Raw genomic sequence first — 20,651 nt, 5'->3', positions numbered from 1 at the left:
TGCGAAAGGTGCGCACGGCGTTGAGCACCCGATGGGCAAGGGGCCCTGACGCTGGGGCCCGGCACCGGTTTGAGCCCAAATAAGCAATTTCTGATCCAATTTCTCCAACATAGCATTCTTCCTCCTATTTAATCAATATCTCCTGCAAAACATCAAACAGACTCATAAACGCACCAATTTGTAGAACAATTAAACTCAGAATATCACAATCAAACCCCAAAAATAAGAACAATTAGGCATAAATCAGTATATGGATTTTCAATACTGTATCTTCCACCGAAATATACAACAGTAGCCGCATCTCCGCCAATTGAGCGGCTGTGACGACGGAGCTAGGGAAATGACAGCCGCGGCATGTCATATCGTCTTCCTCATTTATTTGTCCTTGGCGCTCTCCCACAGTTGTCATGATATATACATAGGGGAATTTACAGAAAAACACACCCAAAAAAGAAGGAAAAGATCGATGGGGAGAGATGGAGAAAATGGAAACCTAACCTGGTAGGAAAAGTGGTGGTCGCATGAGGTAGGGGGATAGGAAAACCGGAGACGGTGGGAGATCGAAGAAACAGGTAAAGCTTGAAAGGAAGTTTAATGGCGGAAGAGCGTAGAAAATTGAAAGAAGAAGAGGAAGAATATGAAGGGAAAAAGGTGTTAATAGGAGAGGGAATTTGAACCGGTGGAAATGGGGGAAATGATTAGGGTTGGAAAACGTGCGATGTGAAAGGGAGGGCCACGATCATTTCAAAAAATGGAGGTTACGAAAGGAGGGCTAGGATTGAGTCATAAAAAATAGCAAGTGTCAGGACCATTTAATGAGAAGGGACGTGACTAGAAAGGGAGTTTTTTGCGCTGACTTTCCTGCGCATCACACAACCTGTGCAGCACACAACATCTATAGCAATTGTTTTGTCTACGAAATTTCATAAGTATTATTCCACCTCTTTTTGTAGACTAGGGGGGAGTAGCTGATGAGGAGTGAGGATCTCATCAGCGCAGAACAAACGAAAATACGTAAGTTTATGGGATTAAACTAACAAGTGCAGGACTATAGCAACCACGGGTCAATAGCCAAGACATAGAGATCATGGAAATAAAGCAGCTGCGCTACCTTAGGGCCAAATAATCAAGCCACACCAAAGAAGTGCCTGACATTAGAAGTAATCAAGCTACATCGAGGAAGCGCTTGTGCAGCCGCGAAGATGAAGTAATCTAGCCTCATCAAGGAATCGCCTGCGCAGACCACTATACAACATTAGTAGTCGCTAGAGAACACGTTACGGGCTCCAAACATGAGTGAGGAGCAGATAAGAGAGATGACGCCTGCGCAGGCAGGCATGATACTAGTATGCGCTGCTCGAAGGAGCACGTAGCATTTGTAAAGCTGCAAGTTAGTTACTAGAGAATATTCTTCAGATAGTGACCCTCGTTCGTACCATAGCATGTAGAGTGCGTGAATTATAATAGAAAGTTCGATGTACCATTTGCCCTTGTAATCTCCTATAAATACTACTTGTAATGAAATAGCAAAAAGTATGCTGAAGTTCTTAAGTTTTACAAGTTTTTTGGAATCGTCTCAACAATACAGGTGATCTTCGATACCTCTTTCAATGTTTAGTTTAGGTGTTGGTGCGTGGTTTCACTAGGCAGGATATATGGACGCTGATTATTAAGGTGATAAAGATAAGAGGCGGTCTACTACTGGCTATGTGTTTACGTTTGGAGGTGGAGCCAGTGTGTGGAGAAGTGTAAAGAAGAATTGTAATTCACTATCCACCATGAAAGCCGAGTATGTAGCTGTTAAAGAGGCTGTATGGCTCAGGAACTTCCTAACTGAGATTTATGTGATTCCTGTTATTTGGTAGTGTAGAAAATAGAATGAGGATAAATGTAAGGATGCAGAACCGAGGCGAGAATAAATTCTCTCTCTGTAAGGCAAAATTACTTCCGCTCTGTGCTCGCGGATCTACAGTAATTGCCCCCAAGATACAACGGTTTCGGGACGATAGACGAGTCCTTAGCACTATGAGTTCGCTATCCGGTCGAACGACTTGATACTAGGGATTGAGTATGTAAAATAAACTAATATGACAAATTGATTATCTGAATTCGTTGGTGTGTTTAATCTCATTCTGGAGGGCCCTATTTATAGTAGTCTAGGGGTTTCCTTGAACTGACGTGACTGTTTGGCCAAACAGAAGGTCCGAACTGGCTTGTCTCTTCGGTCTTGAACCGTCGCCACGTGCCCTGTTTGGACAAACAGATCCGAACCATCATGTCTCTTCGGTCCTCAACCGCTTCCACGTAGGTTTGGGCAAACAGGTGGTCTGAACCGTCGTGTCTCTTCGGTCCTTAACCATCGCCACGTGCATTGTTTGGGCAAACAGGTGGTCCGAACCATGGATATCTTTGGGCATTAATTACTCATTCAATTCTTTACAGATTTTAACAAGTAAATATACCAAATTAATCTACTCAACATGTAGATTCCAAAAATATCATTTAATTTCATTAATTACCAAAGTAGTTATGGTATTAAATAAACTATTTATTCCGACAATTCCTAGTTTGCCAAAGTGCATCACAATTTATTGTGTACAAGGCTGCAATTGCAAATAGCAAGGATTCAAGATGTCATCAATCCATGAAACACATTGATGGCAAGTGTTGGGAACCTTGTGGAATATCCTAACCCTTGTTTTGATGATACCAAAATTCATAGGACTTATTTGTAATAGACTAGAATCGTTTTGAACACAAGTGTTAGAGTTCGTTTCTAGTTTAGTTGCGGTGTCAAAGACTGAAGACTGAAGACTGAAGAACGAAGACTGAAGACTGCAGATACCAACTGAAGTATCAGTTGAAGAATCAGTTGAAGACTGATTATTTAATGTGCGCAATGGACTGATACTAAAGTCAAGTATCAGTTGAACATTCCTCCTAGGACTGATCTTCCAACGTTCAGAGGAATCCACGTACGCACAAGTACAACCGCATTAAATGCAGAGATATCAATATCATATCTCTGCAGAGGTCATTCCTATCTAGTGGTTACTTTTCAGAGATGTCACGTCTCCTGTCCATCAAAGAGAGCCGTTTCCTCACAGACAAGGAACCTCGAAGATTGAAGCCTCAGCCCAAATTCGAATTTCTCTCCAACGGAAGAAATCTTGAGGACGATTTACGCCAACGAATCTATTCAAGAGTTCTCCTACAAATAGCGCTCAAGGATCACTTCAACCTTCACCGATTCAACAACATAAGCTGAAGCTCTGCCGAAATTGCTACTCAGCCTAAAGCTTACACCGCCCAAAGCTTGAATCGAAGAAGAGAATTCCAAAGCCAAAATCAGTCACTGCTGATTACATACATTCTCTTAGACCCTAGGCATATATCTATTTACCTAGAAGCCAAAGGTCAAACTTGCTTCAAAGAACTTGTTCTTTGTAAGTATAGTTGGCACTCGTTTAAACCTCTCCCCCATAAGAGTGTTTGAGTGATTCGGAGTTCAGGAAGGTACTCTGAACTCTGAGTGAAAAGTCTGAGCACGAGGTGTGCTTAGCAGGGAAATCCTACGCGAGGTGTGTGGGTGCTGAAGAGGGGTTATCTTCAGTTTACGGTTGTGTGCACCAGACAAGCACACGGGTACGGTTTGCAGTGCACCAGGCAAGCACTTGCGGAGTGGATTGTTGGTCTGATCAACCAGCCGTGGATGTAGGAAAGGGTTTTTCCGAACCACGTAAAAGTCTCTGTGTTATTTACAGCTTTCAGTTTTACATTCATACTTGTGCTATTTCAATTGATAAAACTGAACACTGACTAACAGCAAAGAGAAACCTTAATCCAACAACTTGCTCCACCGAGGCTATTGCGAAACTAAGTTTAATTTCCGCTGCGTATGATATCAATCTGACTGAACTATCATCTGATAGTAAGGAAGAGCGATATCATCTCTATCTTTGCAAACACGACTGAAGCCCTTATTTGAATCAGTTAAGTTCCAATAACTTAACTGATAACTCATTACTGAAGAGCTTTCAGTATCAGTCGTCAACTCTGTTGGTCAAAACTGATTTCAGTAAGACATGAGTCTTTGTTTGCGTGTAAAGTTTCGTTTTAATCTCTAACTGAGATCCCTCTGATTGAGGTCAGTAGATAGTCATAAAAATAACCTATAGGTGTATTCCCCCCCCATACACCTATTCGAGACCCCCGGACCTAACAATTGGTATCAGAGCAGTTTGTTCGCAAGAACTATCTGCATCTGACTAGGTTCTATTTGAACTTGTAACACCCCGTACTTTTCCTCATGTTGTGAGATAGTGTCTTAACACTAATAAGAGTACCGAGATGTCGAAATACGAGACTACTTTTTTTATGAGTAGATAAGACGGATTGTCTTTTAAATAGAGATACGAATGAATAAACCGATGATGGAATTAGAGTGATGAGATTTGAGAAATGAGTTGAGATAGAGATGCTGATTGATATCGAGTTGAGATTTTATTTTATTTCCAACTACCGGGAATAGAGTTACCGGATACTGAATTGTTAGAGATTGACTGTCCTATTAAGAAAAATAGGAATACTGAGTTGGAAATAGAGTCGAGGAAGAAAGAGTGAGAAACCTAGATATATAGAGTCGGTCAGAGAGACGTCTAACTTATCTGAGTCTGCCGACTGTTTTGATGTGATGTTATGTGAATTTACGTGACTGAGTAATTATGTGATTTTGTGACGTGTGTCATTGTGACCGAGTTATTATGATTTTTATTTGAGACCTTAGCATTTGGAATTTTGTTTAAGTTTCCAAAGCAAGTATGGTTTATTTTTATCGAGAAATCGAATGAGGCCGGTTTATGAAAATTTTTCCGAGCATAATATTTTTTTTTAAATTATTTTTCTTCCTACGAAGAGGAATATTATATATATGTGAGTGCACTAATATGAGTGCTATAATTATTATTTTGGTCACATGAATATTTATGATGTGGTATTTTATTAATGAGTGACATTACCATAGTTTTGTGATTTTATTTGATCACCTTTCACACACTTTATTTAATCACCCATACCATATGTTATATGCCTAAATTTTGCTAAGTATGGATTTGAGAGAGTAGAGAATTGAGAGTATGAGATGGAGAGTGTAGAGATTAGAGAGAGATTAGAGTGAGAGATAGATCATCCATTAATTACTAAATATTCCCTAAGATTTACAAATCTCTTTAAAGATACACAAGATCATCCAAATCAAATACAATCTTGCAAAAGTTTCCTCTCTCTTCTCCACCCCATTTTCGGTCATCTCTCTCTCCCCTTCATCTCTCTACTTTCCTCCATTGTTAGCCATTGATGAAACCTCCGAAGCTCTACCAAGTATGCCAAACACATAAATCACTACTTAAATCCTCCATAAACACATCCTATTAACTTAAATCCAAGAGAATCCTTGAAGATTGGTTTCAAGAATAGTGAGAGAAAATTTGGATAATTGGTGAAAACTTGGGTAAGTGATCTCCATTTTCATAGATATAATTTGTATGAGTGTGTATATGAGTTTATTTGAAGGATTGGAGCAAGAAATCACCCCCTCCCTTTTTCCTTCAAATTTTCGAAAAAATGGGTATCTTACCCTTCAAAAATTTTTCTTCTTCTTTCCTTGAATTGAGGTGAGAAAAATGATCTATGTGATGTTTGGTAATGATTTGTGTATGTTTTGAAAAGCTATGCTTTGTGATGTAAAAATTCGGTTGAGTTAGTTTACCCCAAATTGGGAATTTTTGACTTGATGATCAAGGTGATGAATTGATGATGAAAATGAGTTTATGAGGTGTATATGATGATGATTGATGGAGTAAATTGAGTATATGATGTCAATTGGAGTTTTGATATGAGATTAGTTTACTAGAATTAGGGATATGTGTATATATGCCCTTATTTGTGAATTGATGGTTTTGATGTGAGTTTAAATGACTAAAATTGATAGATATATGATGAGATTAAAGATCCATGTGAGTTTATAAAATTTCTTAGAGTTTAGTTTAATAAAAATTAGGATCTTCTTGTCTATGTGTCTATTAAGTGATTTAACTTAAGATATGTGTAATTGAGCATGATAGTAGTGTTTTAATATGTTTGATTAAGTCTAATGTAAGCTAAGTAAAATTTGGACTTAGTTTAGTTTGAAGGAGTTTTTGAGTTCTCATATGATGTGGGGTTAACGAATGATAAAATGAGGTCAAATTGATTTATGATCATTTTGTGAAGTTGTCATGCTTTTGTTGAGAATTTTATGATGATATATGAGTTTTTCACTAGAGTTAGTTTACATGATAAAAAGGGAAATATATGTGTAAAATGAGTTACATGATGTATGAGGTCAATAATGAATGATTGAGAAATTTTGAGCATGAGATTGAAAGGAATTTGATTGATACGTTGTAGAAACGTTTTCCTTGAGATTTGAGTGGATGATGAAAGAAAAGAGTCAAGATTGAGTATTATGAGTATTTTGATGTATTTGAATGTTTTTAAGTGCTTTAAGTGCTTAAAATGAGTTTTGATGTGTTTGCTTTGTATAAATGTTAAATTGAGCATTTAAGAGTTGGGAATGAATTTTTGGTGATTTTTCGTAGGCTACTGACCTACTGTGATCGACGGTTTGTCGATATCAAAAAGCTTTGAAAATTTTACAGAATGTCCCTACATGAGTCTTGAGCACCTCTGTAAAATTTCAAGTCATTTGGACTTGATTTACTATTTTTATAAAATGCAAAACCAAATCTGCACATTTCTGCCGGGAATTTCAGAGAACAGGGGACAAAGTCATTCATTTCAGTGACTTCCTGTGTGAATTAGATTTCCAAATTTTTATGGTATCAACCTTACTGTATGGGCTAGATATCCACCAAATTTGAGCTCAATTGGACAACGTTTACTATTTTAAAAAAATCAATGTTTCCGATTGCTCAAAACTGCCGAATATGGTAGACCTTGGTAAAAACGCCATATCTCCCAAACCACTTGGAGTTTCTGACTCTACTTTTTTTTAAATGAAACTAGACTCAAATACCTTTCGTTTGGTATGAGTCTGGAGTCCAGGGGATGTCGGAGTCAGAACGTGTTAAAGTTTGAAGTCGAGTCTGTGTAAAAACAGAACATGTCTTGATGACGTTTGATGGTATTTTCTTATGTGCCTTATGTGATTGTGTTGCCTAAGTGTTTGAATGATATTAGACGAGCCATATATGAGTGATAAATCGAGACTTAGAACCATGATTTTCTTGAAACCTATCCTTGGACTTAAGGTTTTGAAATGAGTAAAGAGTTTATGTAGAGTTGATTAAGAGATAGAATATAATATAGAGCATGAGTTGAGGCATGAGTTTTTGTCGTTGAGTTTCTAATCGGGATTCATTTTATGACATGAACCTTCGATGATGACGATGATCCCTGAAGACACGAGCAGAGCAAGGAAGTAAGTAACTCCACTTTGACGGGAGTTTTTGAGTAAGGTCTTCAGGTGGGCAATATTTTGAGTATAAATATATTATCCGAGTTTTCTAAAATGATTTGATGATATAATGATGTTATGAGATTATCAAATGATTTGAGATAAATGATGTTTGAGAACTGTTTGACTTGCCAATTTTTGATGTTGAGCTTGTGTGTTACCCTCTACTGATGAGACGAATTCGGTCCTGCCACAAGCGGGATTTTGTGCACAGAGGTGACTGTGAGCCGTCTTCGGGTCGGCCGGTCACGGTACTTGAGAGGGAGGCCTACTTCTCAGTACCTTTGATGATGAGTAGTGGAAGTGGTACATACATGATGAATGTTTAAACTGCGCAGTTACTTATTTATGATGTTGATTATGAAAACTGCATGCACAGATTCATTTACGCTAACTTTATTTCTGTGTATTGCTGAGATGTGGCAAGTTTCAAACTTATAGCTCTAAGAGCGCCTTTCTTGTTTTTCGGCGTTTGCCCACTGAGTATTATATACTCACGCCCTGCATGTATTTCTAAATGTGCAGGCTAAGCGAGGAGTGAGATTGGTCTGGTGCTGGTGGGGAATCGTTAGATGACGTATTTACTTTATCGTATTTCCTTTTTATCGATAAAGTCTTGATGTGAAGTTACTTTGAATATGAATCAAGTAATATACTCACGGTTATGTGTCTCCATACATGTAACTGGTTCGCCTTTTGCTGCGATACTCTGCATATTATGTTTCCTTATGAAAAATAAGCTATACCTGTTTTATTTTTATTCGTGAAATTCCTGATAATTAAAAAGTTACAACGACGTTGACGATTTTACCCTTGGGTTCAATTGATAATATTTTCCTTAGCATGCTTTGATGTGAGCTTCCGCTTGATGTTCGACCTATTCTTCTTATCTTTTATTCTTTAAAAATAGTCGTATCGACACTCGTACCCCACTATCACTAGTGTCGGGATTTCGGGCTGCGACAGGGTGGTATCAGAGCAGGTCATCTGCTCTGAGTCTATTGCTTGACTGAGTTGAACCTTTGATTACTGGTATCTTTTTAACTTGAGTACTAGTCTAATTTGAATTCTTAGGCTAGTTTGAGAGAGTCAGTTTGAAACGAAACCCCAGCACCCCATCTCCTCCGGCTTAACGAGGTAAGAGGTTGATGTTGTTTCTTATTGCTTTTCTGTTAAAAGCTGAGTTTGGGTTACTAATGAGTTATGAATTGTTTTGATGACGGAATTATTTGAGATGATGGAATCTGATATGAGGCAGTTGATGTGGAATATGAGGAGGAATGTTGAGGCTAGTATAGCCGATGCCCCACCGTACCAAACGAGGACGAGTATGTTGTTGATTGAGATGTACCAAGTAAGTTTCGTCATCCATTTTCTAATGGATATGATGTTTTATATTACAGGATGCCGAGTCATATCGAGACAGCGATGCAGCGATGGTTCAGGGAGTATATCCCGGACGAGGATGACACCTTGGGTGAACTTCTGGCACACTATCACCGACGATGGAGGAGGGCTATTCCCTATGGGATCGATGGCGCGGAGGCCATTACGCTTTTGATTCCACTACTGCCACCTTTGTGGCGAGACTGGGCGACATCTTTAGTGCCCCAGTACGTAGATACTACCTGGTTGGAGGGCATCAGGTACGGAGACCTTAGTGGCTTCATCGCGACGCTGAGCCACCGTTATCTTGCTCATGGCGATCCGCCTTCACCGCCGTATGGAGAGCTTGAGGGACCAGCCCAGGGAAGGGAGCTAGTTGTTGTGCCTCCACCTCTCGAGGAGCCGATTCTGATGGCACCTCTACCCCCAGCTGATCCGATTTCAGTTTCTCTCGAGTCCGATGATCCAGAGCCGATGGTTTTCGAGCCGTACTCACCTGGGATTGAGCGTGATCCGTTTGCGTTTGTATCACTTATTCCTTCTCCCAGTGCTGTTTTCCCGCCTTGGGATTTGACACCGGCGACGATACCGTTGCCATTGCCACCTGTTGAGTCGACACAGCCGATTGATTCTACTGAGTCTGAGACGCAGCATGTTCCTTCAGATCCATATCCGAGGGTTGCCCCGCTGCCTGAGCTTGGCACTTTGGCCTTCCAGACGTACATGCACCCGATTCTATATTCACCGTACCGAGACGCTCAGGAGGGAGGATCTCGGCCGGCACGCTCCGATAGTGATGAGGAGGACCCCGAGGAGGAGACTCCAGAGATGACGGTCGGCTATGGTTGGACCCAGCCACTGCAGCGACAGACTACTGCCGATGGAGTTGATACGTGGATACCTATTCCTGAGACACCTGTCTATACTCCGATAGTGGATGAGTCAGATTATGACAGCCCGTATTGATTGAGGCGACGAGCTGGATCTCGAGATATGATGTCTAGTGATCACGTATGTCTAGTAGACGCGTATATATGTATAGATGCATAGTTGATATATATAGGTAGAGAAGCATAGTATAGTGTGTATGTATGTATAGCCTAGATCTATATATGCTTAGTATGTATGATGCTTGTATAGTTAGAGCATCATTTTGGAGTTAGGGCTTTTGTACATAAGACTTTACTTTTGTAAAAGACCTCGAGAAAGAGGCAATTTTCCATATATATATATACAAGAGATGTTTATGATTAGTGAGTTTCACTATCTTTAGCAGAGCTTTGAGAATGATGATGATGCTGATGCATGATGAAAAAAAAAAAAAATGAGAAATAGAGATTGATGAGAATTTCGAACGATGATAGACGAGAAATAGACTGGATGAGAGTTTTGAGAACTTTGAGATCACAAATGAGATATAGAAGTGAAATGAGAAACGAGGATTTGTATTTTGTAAAGACGAACGGTTAGTTTAGAGATCGATAGTTATATAACTCTTTTTCCTTTTGTAGTATACCTCCGAAAAGAAGAGGGAACCAAGCATAAACCAAGAAGAAGATGAAGAAAAGGAACAGAGAAACCAACCGTTGAGATAATACGACGAGAGTTAGAGTTTTTAGCGCGATTTAGGGACACGACCCTAATAGGACGAACGTGTTATGGAGACTTCATGGGATGCATAGATACTATCGACCAATAGTACTTTGAAATAGAGGTACTTTCACCGGGACCGCGCGTTTCATCGCTAGAGTAGTCATGAGAGTAGACTTATTGAGTCCCTATCCCGCTGGGTCGTATTTAAATTTTTCTGCATCCATTTGAACTCCAACAGGAGATGAACTATTTCCTATTGAGAAAATTTTTCCAGATCCACTGTGTTTGAGCCTGAGCCGTTTGTGTTGGAAATCCTTGCCCCTTGCTTAACAGTGGACAATTTATTCATTTTCCACTTAGTGGATTGTTTCTACCTCCAGTATTGATTTATTTCTATCATATCATATCTCAGTTTTTGTTCTAGATTTTGTTCTAGCTTTTGATCTTGCCTTAATTGTAACTTCTTCATTATCCTTGAAACAGCACTGGCTATTATGGAATCATTCCATTACTTGAGCTCGTCTTGTTCAAAATCAAGCATTTTTATTCATCACATCCTATTACCCTACCACATCCGACAAGAATTAGGAATGTCTAGGTAACTAGGATGGTATAACAAGAAGAGTGTTTGGAAGAAACACGATATATGGGAGCAGCCATAGAATATAATTATTACGGGACGAGCACAACTTTTCGATTATGGATTTTATTATATTAGCCAAGTATGCAACAAGCTAACAAATTCGAGGACGAGAAGAAGTGATGCTAAGCCAGAATAGGCAATAGCAGATTCAAGGGGATCGAGATGACAGATTAGAGCAGATAATGTTTTCCACGATAGTAGACTGAGATGACAACTAGTATAGATGTAGCATCGTCGTAGTATTAGAGGATGTTTTATTTTCGTTACGCCCCGCAATTAGTAAGAGTTCTCGAAAGAGAAAATTTTCTTATATGTCTATATGACGATGACCAGAGAGTCTCTATGCTTGAGTAGAGTTTTGAGCTAATGTTGCATTGATAGACATGAAATATGTCTTTGACGATGAGTTATGAGAATTGAGAAAATAGTATGATGTTGAGTAAGAGTCTTATGATTCGTGAGTTATGAGAATTAGTTCTAAGGTTGATATATGTTCCCTTAGACTTTTACCGAGAAAGAAAAACCGATCGAAGAAAGAAATAGAGTTGATGATATGAGATAAGGCAATAAAACCGTAGCTGAATACGAACGTCAGTTTCGCGACTAGGTCCGGTGTGCCACATATCGAGAAGAGATGATTGAGAAGATGTCAGTTTTGTTTCGATCAGGTTTGAGACAAGAGGTACGAGACGATGTAACGAGTCAGAATGCGGTTATGTGTACTGAAGCATTAAATAGAGCATTTGATATAAGACTGGCAATGCAGCCAGAGAACGTGATTTGAGCTTCAGCACCCAAACGAGTTAGAGCACTCAGATGTGCAATCCATCCTTTCCTGGATGCGGGCAAGAAGAAAAGAGAAAATGGGACGACCGAAGTCAATACCCCAAGAAGCCGTGGCAGAGTCATGATGCGCCACCACAATATCAGAACCGAGACGAACGGCTTTTAATTGGCCCAGCTGCCCCAGCAGCAGTTTTTCAAGGACCGCGAGGGTTATCGCTTTGTCGAAGAGCAATAAATTACGTCGGAGATAACGCAAGATGAGAAAGAATAAGCAATTATACCTGCGGAAGGATCGGGCACTATTCGAAACAGTGTCCGAATCGTCAGCAAAGTGGAAGCGAAAGACGACCGATTCAGTTTCGACCGCAACTCAAAGCAATGGAGGGAATCTACCGCTATTTCCACCACAGCGACAACAGCCAGCCTATCGACCGCGTCAATCAGGAAGGCAACTACCAACCCCGCAGGCGAATCGACTGCATCGTCGTGGGCGTATCAACCGCATCGCCAGAAACTGTTCGCGCTTGAGTAGGAAGCACCGGACAAGAATAGAGGAAATTCGTTAGATATAGGCGAGTTGAAAGATGTGCCCATAGTATGTTTGTTCGACACTGAACATAGAGCTTGATCCACAACCTCTAAAGAGTAGCCGTACCCATAGACAGAATTACTACGGTTTCATCCGTATGCCCTAACTTAGAATTTAAGTTAGAATCGATTAAGCTCGAGATTAGAAATCTGAGACTGATGCATATGTGGTACTTGGATATAAATGTGAGGAATGGACTGGTTAGAAGAAAATCGTGCAAAGAAACAATGCACGGAGAGACGAATATATTTTCAGCCATTTGGCCGAGAACCAATTTCCTTCATTGGTATTGAGAGAAAATGGAAGAAGACGCCGATTATCTCGGCACTGTAAGCAAGAAATCTCTTGCGAAGAAAAGATACAACCGCGTATGTTGTATATTTTGAACCAGAGAGATGAATTCGAGGCAAACGTTGACGACGTACCAGATGTGCGAGAGTATAAAGACGTTTTCCTGAGACTTTACCGGGTTTTCCCCAGATCGACAGCTTGAGTTTACGATCGAGTTAGAACCTAGCGCCGTACCGACGTCGAAAGCGCCGTATAGAATGACCCCCACAGAGTTGCAAGAGTTGAAGTTGCAACTCCAAGAATTTCTAGATACGATTTTCTTTTCGACCCAGTGTTTCACTATGTGGAGCACCAGTTCTTTTTGTTAAAAAAAAGAATGGAAGCTTGAGGTTGTGTATCGATTATCGAGAGCTGAATAAAGTAACGTTGAAGAATCAATATCCGTTACCCCGGATCGATGATCTATTCGATCAACTACAAGGAGCGAGCACTTTTTCAAAGTTTGACATGAGAACGGGATACCATCAGCTGAAGATATGATCGGAAGATATTTCCGAAGACGGCATCGCGTATGCATTATGGCATTACTATAAACTCAAAGATGTTTGGAAGATATGTCTTTCGGTTTGACGAACGTCCCGACAGTATTCATGGATCATATGAACTGCATTTTTCGCAAATACCTAGACAAGTTCGTGATAGTCTTCATTGACGATATCCTGATTTACTCGAAGAGTAAACGAGAACGCAAAGAGCACATGATGATCGTGCTAAAAAGATTACGAGCTGAAAAGCTTTAAGCGAGGTTAGCAAATGAAAGTTCTGGCCTGAAGAAGTCAATTTTCTCGACCATATTGTTTCCGCGAGAGGAATTGAAGTAGACCCAGCAAAAGTTCAAGCGGTACAGGAGCGGAGATCGCCAACCACACCGCACGAGATTCACAGTTTTCTGAGATTAGCAGGGTATTATCGACGTTTTATTGAGGGCTTTTCAGAAATCGCTAAGCCATTGACGCATCTGCTAAAGAAAGAAGTCAAGTCCGTCAGACGGACGAATGTGAGCGAAGTTTTCAAGAGCTGAAAAAGAGGCTCACAATAGCCCCAGTGTTAGCTATTCCAAAAGCGGATCAAGAGTATGCAGTTTATACTGATGCATCGAGAAATGGTCCAAGATGTGCACTGATGCAAGAATGAAGAGTTATAGCGTATGCTTAGCAACAACTGAGATCACACGAGATGAGTTATCCGACGCATGATTTAGAATTAGCAGCCGTAGTGCATGCTTTGAAGATCTGGAGACGCCATTCCTATAGAGCACGGTGTGAGATGTACACCGATCATAAAAGTCTCAAATATTTCTTTGAACAAAAAGATCTGAACATACGACGAAGAAGATGACTAGAGTTGATGAAAGACTACGATTGTGAAATAAATTATCACCCCGGGAAGGCTAACGTTGTAACCGACGCTTTGAGCAGAAAGAATCAGGGAGAGTTAGGATTTCTCCTTACTCGAGAAGAGAACCTAATCGAGGAATTCGAGAAGATGAATTTGGAGGTAGTAATACCACCACAAACGACAGAAATAATAATTTCTGCGCTGAACGTTACCCCTGACCTACGATCGAGATTGGTCACAGCATAGAGAGTGGATGAGAAGATGGAAAGATTGCGAATAAAGTTTCGAACCGAAAAAGTAGAGAATTATGAAGAGACGACAGATAATGCCTTTTTGTCTAAAAGAGAGTGTGTATACCCGATAAAGAAGAGTTGAGGAATGAGATTATGAGCGAAGCTCATGACACCCTTACACCACACATGTGGGCAGTATGAAGATATGCCAAGACTGAAACGACGCTTTGATAGGAGAATAAGAAGCGAGAGGGGGCATCTTTCGTAGAAGGATGTTTAACGTGTTAACACGTGAAGGCGCCACTTTGACAACCTTATACAATTATACCTATTAGAGACTTCCACAATAGAAGTGAGACCACTTAGCCATGAATTATGGCATCGATTAGCAAAATCGAGAAAAGAAAACTCAACAATTGAGTAATTGTGAATAGATTCTGTTGATGATAGAAACGATGATTATGTGAGTTTTTCCCTATCTCGGGGAGCATGTTATTTTCGAGTTAACAAGAACTCAAACCGAGATATATAGGACCTTATGATATGTATTAGAGTAAATAGGCCATGTAGCCTATAAACTAGCGTTGCCTCTGAGCTTCGCGAACGTCCATGACGTTTTCCATGTTTCTCAATTGAGAAAGTTCGTGTTTAATCCAAAACACGTCATCTATCAAGAAGAGGTGTCCCTGGAACCAGTTTTGAGCTACGATGAGATAGACCTGATGCTATACTGGACTGGAAGATCCAATAATTGAGGGACGAATCGATTCCTTTGATGAAAATCCAATGGAGATATTATAGTCAAGAAGAATCAACATGGGAAGTTGAAGAGAAGATGAAAGAGAAGTACCCAGAGCTTTTTCCCGAAGAAGAATAACTCAAATTTCGGGACGAAATTTTTTTTAAGGGGGGTAGGATGTAACACCCCGTACTTTTCCTCATGTTGTGAGATAGTGTCTTAACACTAATAAGAGTACCGAGATGTCGAAATACGAGACTACTTTTTTTATGAGTAGATAAGACGGATTGTCTTTTAAATAGAGATACGAATGAATAAACCGATGATGGAATTAGAGTGATGAGATTTGAGAAATGAGTTGAGATAGAGATGCTGATTGATATCGAGTTGAGATTTTATTTTATTTCCAACTACCGGGAATAGAGTTACCGGATACTGAATTGTTAGAGATTGACTGTCCTATTAAGAAAAATAGGAATACTGAGTTGGAAATAGAGTCGAGGAAGAAAGAGTGAGAAACCTAGATATATAGAGTCGGTCAGAGAGACGTCTAACTTATCTGAGTCTGCCGACTGTTTTGATGTGATGTTATGTGAATTTACGTGACTGAGTAATTATGTGATTTTGTGACGTGTGTCATTGTGACCGAGTTATTATGATTTTTATTTGAGACCTTAGCATTTGGAATTTTGTTTAAGTTTCCAAAGCAAGTATGGTTTATTTTTATCGAGAAATCGAATGAGGCCGGTTTATGAAAATTTTTCCGAGCATAATATTTTTTTTTAAATTATTTTTCTTCCTACGAAGAGGAATATTATATATATGTGAGTGCACTAATATGAGTGCTATAATTATTATTTTGGTCACATGAATATTTATGATGTGGTATTTTATTAATGAGTGACATTACCATAGTTTTGTGATTTTATTTGATCACCTTTCACACACTTTATTTAATCACCCATACCATATGTTATATGCCTAAATTTTGCTAAGTATGGATTTGAGAGAGTAGAGAATTGAGAGTATGAGATGGAGAGTGTAGAGATTAGAGAGAGATTAGAGTGAGAGATAGATCATCCATTAATTACTAAATATTCCCTAAGATTTACAAATCTCTTTAAAGATACACAAGATCATCCAAATCAAATACAATCTTGCAAAAGTTTCCTCTCTCTTCTCCACCCCATTTTCGGTCATCTCTCTCTCCCCTTCATCTCTCTACTTTCCTCCATTGTTAGCCATTGATGAAACCTCCGAAGCTCTACCAAGTATGCCAAACACATAAATCACTACTTAAATCCTCCATAAACACATCCTATTAACTTAAATCCAAGAGAATCCTTGAAGATTGGTTTCAAGAATAGTGAGAGAAAATTTGGATAATTGGTGAAAACTTGGGTAAGTGATCTCCATTTTCATAGATATAATTTGTATGAGTGTGTATATGAGTTTATTTGAAGGATTGGAGCAAGAAATCACCCCCTCCCTTTTTCCTTCAAATTTTCGAAAAAATGGGTATCTTACCCTTCAAAAATTTTTCTTCTTCTTTCCTTGAATTGAGGTGAGAAAAATGATCTATGTGATGTTTGGTAATGATTTGTGTATGTTTTGAAAAGCTATGCTTTGTGATGTAAAAATTCGGTTGAGTTAGTTTACCCCAAATTGGGAATTTTTGACTTGATGATCAAGGTGATGAATTGATGATGAAAATGAGTTTATGAGGTGTATATGATGATGATTGATGGAGTAAATTGAGTATATGATGTCAATTGGAGTTTTGATATGAGATTAGTTTACTAGAATTAGGGATATGTGTATATATGCCCTTATTTGTGAATTGATGGTTTTGATGTGAGTTTAAATGACTAAAATTGATAGATATATGATGAGATTAAAGATCCATGTGAGTTTATAAAATTTCTTAGAGTTTAGTTTAATAAAAATTAGGATCTTCTTGTCTATGTGTCTATTAAGTGATTTAACTTAAGATATGTGTAATTGAGCATGATAGTAGTGTTTTAATATGTTTGATTAAGTCTAATGTAAGCTAAGTAAAATTTGGACTTAGTTTAGTTTGAAGGAGTTTTTGAGTTCTCATATGATGTGGGGTTAACGAATGATAAAATGAGGTCAAATTGATTTATGATCATTTTGTGAAGTTGTCATGCTTTTGTTGAGAATTTTATGATGATATATGAGTTTTTCACTAGAGTTAGTTTACATGATAAAAAGGGAAATATATGTGTAAAATGAGTTACATGATGTATGAGGTCAATAATGAATGATTGAGAAATTTTGAGCATGAGATTGAAAGGAATTTGATTGATACGTTGTAGAAACGTTTTCCTTGAGATTTGAGTGGATGATGAAAGAAAAGAGTCAAGATTGAGTATTATGAGTATTTTGATGTATTTGAATGTTTTTAAGTGCTTTAAGTGCTTAAAATGAGTTTTGATGTGTTTGCTTTGTATAAATGTTAAATTGAGCATTTAAGAGTTGGGAATGAATTTTTGGTGATTTTTCGTAGGCTACTGACCTACTGTGATCGACGGTTTGTCGATATCAAAAAGCTTTGAAAATTTTACAGAATGTCCCTACATGAGTCTTGAGCACCTCTGTAAAATTTCAAGTCATTTGGACTTGATTTACTATTTTTATAAAATGCAAAACCAAATCTGCACATTTCTGCCGGGAATTTCAGAGAACAGGGGACAAAGTCATTCATTTCAGTGACTTCCTGTGTGAATTAGATTTCCAAATTTTTATGGTATCAACCTTACTGTATGGGCTAGATATCCACCAAATTTGAGCTCAATTGGACAACGTTTACTATTTTAAAAAAATCAATGTTTCCGATTGCTCAAAACTGCCGAATATGGTAGACCTTGGTAAAAACGCCATATCTCCCAAACCACTTGGAGTTTCTGACTCTACTTTTTTTTAAATGAAACTAGACTCAAATACCTTTCGTTTGGTATGAGTCTGGAGTCCAGGGGATGTCGGAGTCAGAACGTGTTAAAGTTTGAAGTCGAGTCTGTGTAAAAACAGAACATGTCTTGATGACGTTTGATGGTATTTTCTTATGTGCCTTATGTGATTGTGTTGCCTAAGTGTTTGAATGATATTAGACGAGCCATATATGAGTGATAAATCGAGACTTAGAACCATGATTTTCTTGAAACCTATCCTTGGACTTAAGGTTTTGAAATGAGTAAAGAGTTTATGTAGAGTTGATTAAGAGATAGAATATAATATAGAGCATGAGTTGAGGCATGAGTTTTTGTCGTTGAGTTTCTAATCGGGATTCATTTTATGACATGAACCTTCGATGATGACGATGATCCCTGAAGACACGAGCAGAGCAAGGAAGTAAGTAACTCCACTTTGACGGGAGTTTTTGAGTAAGGTCTTCAGGTGGGCAATATTTTGAGTATAAATATATTATCCGAGTTTTCTAAAATGATTTGATGATTTAATGATGTTATGAGATTATCAAATGATTTGAGATAAATGATGTTTGAGAACTGTTTGACTTGCCAATTTTTGATGTTGAGCTTGTGTGTTACCCTCTACTGATGAGACGAATTCGGTCCTGCCACAAGCGGGATTTTGTGCACAGAGGTGACTGTGAGCCGTCTTCGGGTCGGCCGGTCACGGTACTTGAGAGGGAGGCCTACTTCTCAGTACCTTTGATGATGAGTAGTGGAAGTGGTACATACATGATGAATGTTTAAACTGCGCAGTTACTTATTTATGATGTTGATTATGAAAACTGCATGCACAGATTCATTTACGCTAACTTTATTTCTGTGTATTGCTGAGATGTGGCAAGTTTCAAACTTATAGCTCTAAGAGCGCCTTTCTTGTTTTTCGGCGTTTGCCCACTGAGTATTATATACTCACGCCCTGCATGTATTTCTAAATGTGCAGGCTAAGCGAGGAGTGAGATTGGTCTGGTGCTGGTGGGGAATCGTTAGATGACGTATTTACTTTATCGTATTTCCTTTTTATCGATAAAGTCTTGATGTGAAGTTACTTTGAATATGAATCAAGTAATATACTCACGGTTATGTGTCTCCATACATGTAACTGGTTCGCCTTTTGCTGCGATACTCTGCATATTATGTTTCCTTATGAAAAATAAGCTATACCTGTTTTATTTTTATTCGTGAAATTCCTGATAATTAAAAAGTTACAACGACGTTGACGATTTTACCCTTGGGTTCAATTGATAATATTTTCCTTAGCATGCTTTGATGTGAGCTTCCGCTTGATGTTCGACCTATTCTTCTTATCTTTTATTCTTTAAAAATAGTCGTATCGACACTCGTACCCCACTATCACTAGTGTCGGGATTTCGGGCTGCGACAGAACTAGATCCTTTTCCTTAAAGGTCTCGAAAAAGTTTTACTCTTTCTTTTTGTGCTTGCAATTTGCTCTATCTGCCGTTATCTGTTGTCTCTTTTTTGATGGAGACTAACCACAACAGATTATCTTCTCTACCTATGTTTAGTATTGAAAAATACGACATATGGAAGTTTCGGCTTGAAAGCTTCCTCACCGCCCAACATTGCCGAATGTGGGAAGTCATCACCAGCGGACCGATCACCATCACCGAAACCATCAAAAGGGTTCCTGCTGATCTCCGACAGGATCCTTACGATGAGGTCCAGCCCAAGTCAAAGGCAGACTTCACCACAGAAGAAAGGAAGCAAGATGAGTTAGACAACCTCGCCAAAAGCATCACCTCCGGCACCGTTCCCGACAAACATGTCATGAAGATCATCAAGTGCGGAACAGCAAAGGAGATGTGGGACATTCTGGAAAGAATGTGCGTAGGTTCTGAGGAAATCAAGGAGAATAAGCTATCCATAGCTTGCCAGAAGTTTGACTCCTTCCTCATGCTCAAGAATGAATCTGTCGAGGAAATGGAACAAAGATTCAATCTTATCTTGAATGAAGTTCAATCCATTTCCAAAGACAAATACACTCAACAAGAAATCAACCTGAAGATTCTTCGAGCACTGCCACGTGGAGAATGGCAGACGTACTCAGTCGCTCATCAGCATAAGCCAGGATTCAGTCAGCTCCCGACAAACAAGCTTTTCTCCGACCTCATGGCAAATGAGTTCGACCTTTTGAGAAATCTTGGTATCAAGAAGGCTGGAGGATCAGACGAAGATGGTCCATCAACCTCAAGAGGAGTTGCACTGAAGGCCTCAACCAGAGAAGGCAAGAAGCAAATCAAGGAGCCAACGGAACTCAACCCAGAGGACTTCTTCAGTCAATATGCTTTGTTGACTGAAAGATTTAACAAGATGGAGTCCAAGTTCCGGAAGTACAGAAGGTTCCACAAGCAACACTTCAAAGGAAAAGAAAGAGAAGGAAACTCCAGACATTCCACAGATCGTAGCGGAGAAAGGAAGTCAACCGCTTACGACATCAAAGACTTGGAATGCTTTGGATGTAGAAAG

The 20,651-nt window shown here is 39.1% G+C and overlaps 2 long non-coding RNA genes across 2 annotated transcripts; both read left to right on the top strand.

Annotated features, from left to right (window-relative positions):
• Positions 1–5,285: 5,285 nt before the first annotated feature.
• On the top strand, positions 5,286–9,192 carry LOC131022798 (uncharacterized). Its single transcript, XR_009101424.1, has 4 exons — positions 5,286–5,509; positions 7,462–7,525; positions 8,042–8,844; positions 8,920–9,192. It is a non-coding gene; the product is annotated as an uncharacterized LOC131022798 (long non-coding RNA).
• A 7,159-nt stretch (positions 9,193–16,351) lies between these two features.
• LOC131022804 (uncharacterized) lies at positions 16,352–19,334 on the top strand. The gene is made up of 3 exons (XR_009101429.1): positions 16,352–16,575; positions 18,528–18,591; positions 19,108–19,334. It is a non-coding gene; the product is annotated as an uncharacterized LOC131022804 (long non-coding RNA).
• Positions 19,335–20,651: the final 1,317 nt, after the last annotated feature.

The sequence above is a fragment of the Salvia miltiorrhiza genome, chromosome 4 (assembly GCF_028751815.1).
Source record: "Salvia miltiorrhiza cultivar Shanhuang (shh) chromosome 4, IMPLAD_Smil_shh, whole genome shotgun sequence".
NCBI classification, from domain to species: Eukaryota; Viridiplantae; Streptophyta; class Magnoliopsida; order Lamiales; family Lamiaceae; genus Salvia; species Salvia miltiorrhiza.
The sequence above is the reverse complement of the archived record's forward strand: the minus strand, read 5'-3'. Positions and strand labels throughout refer to the sequence as shown.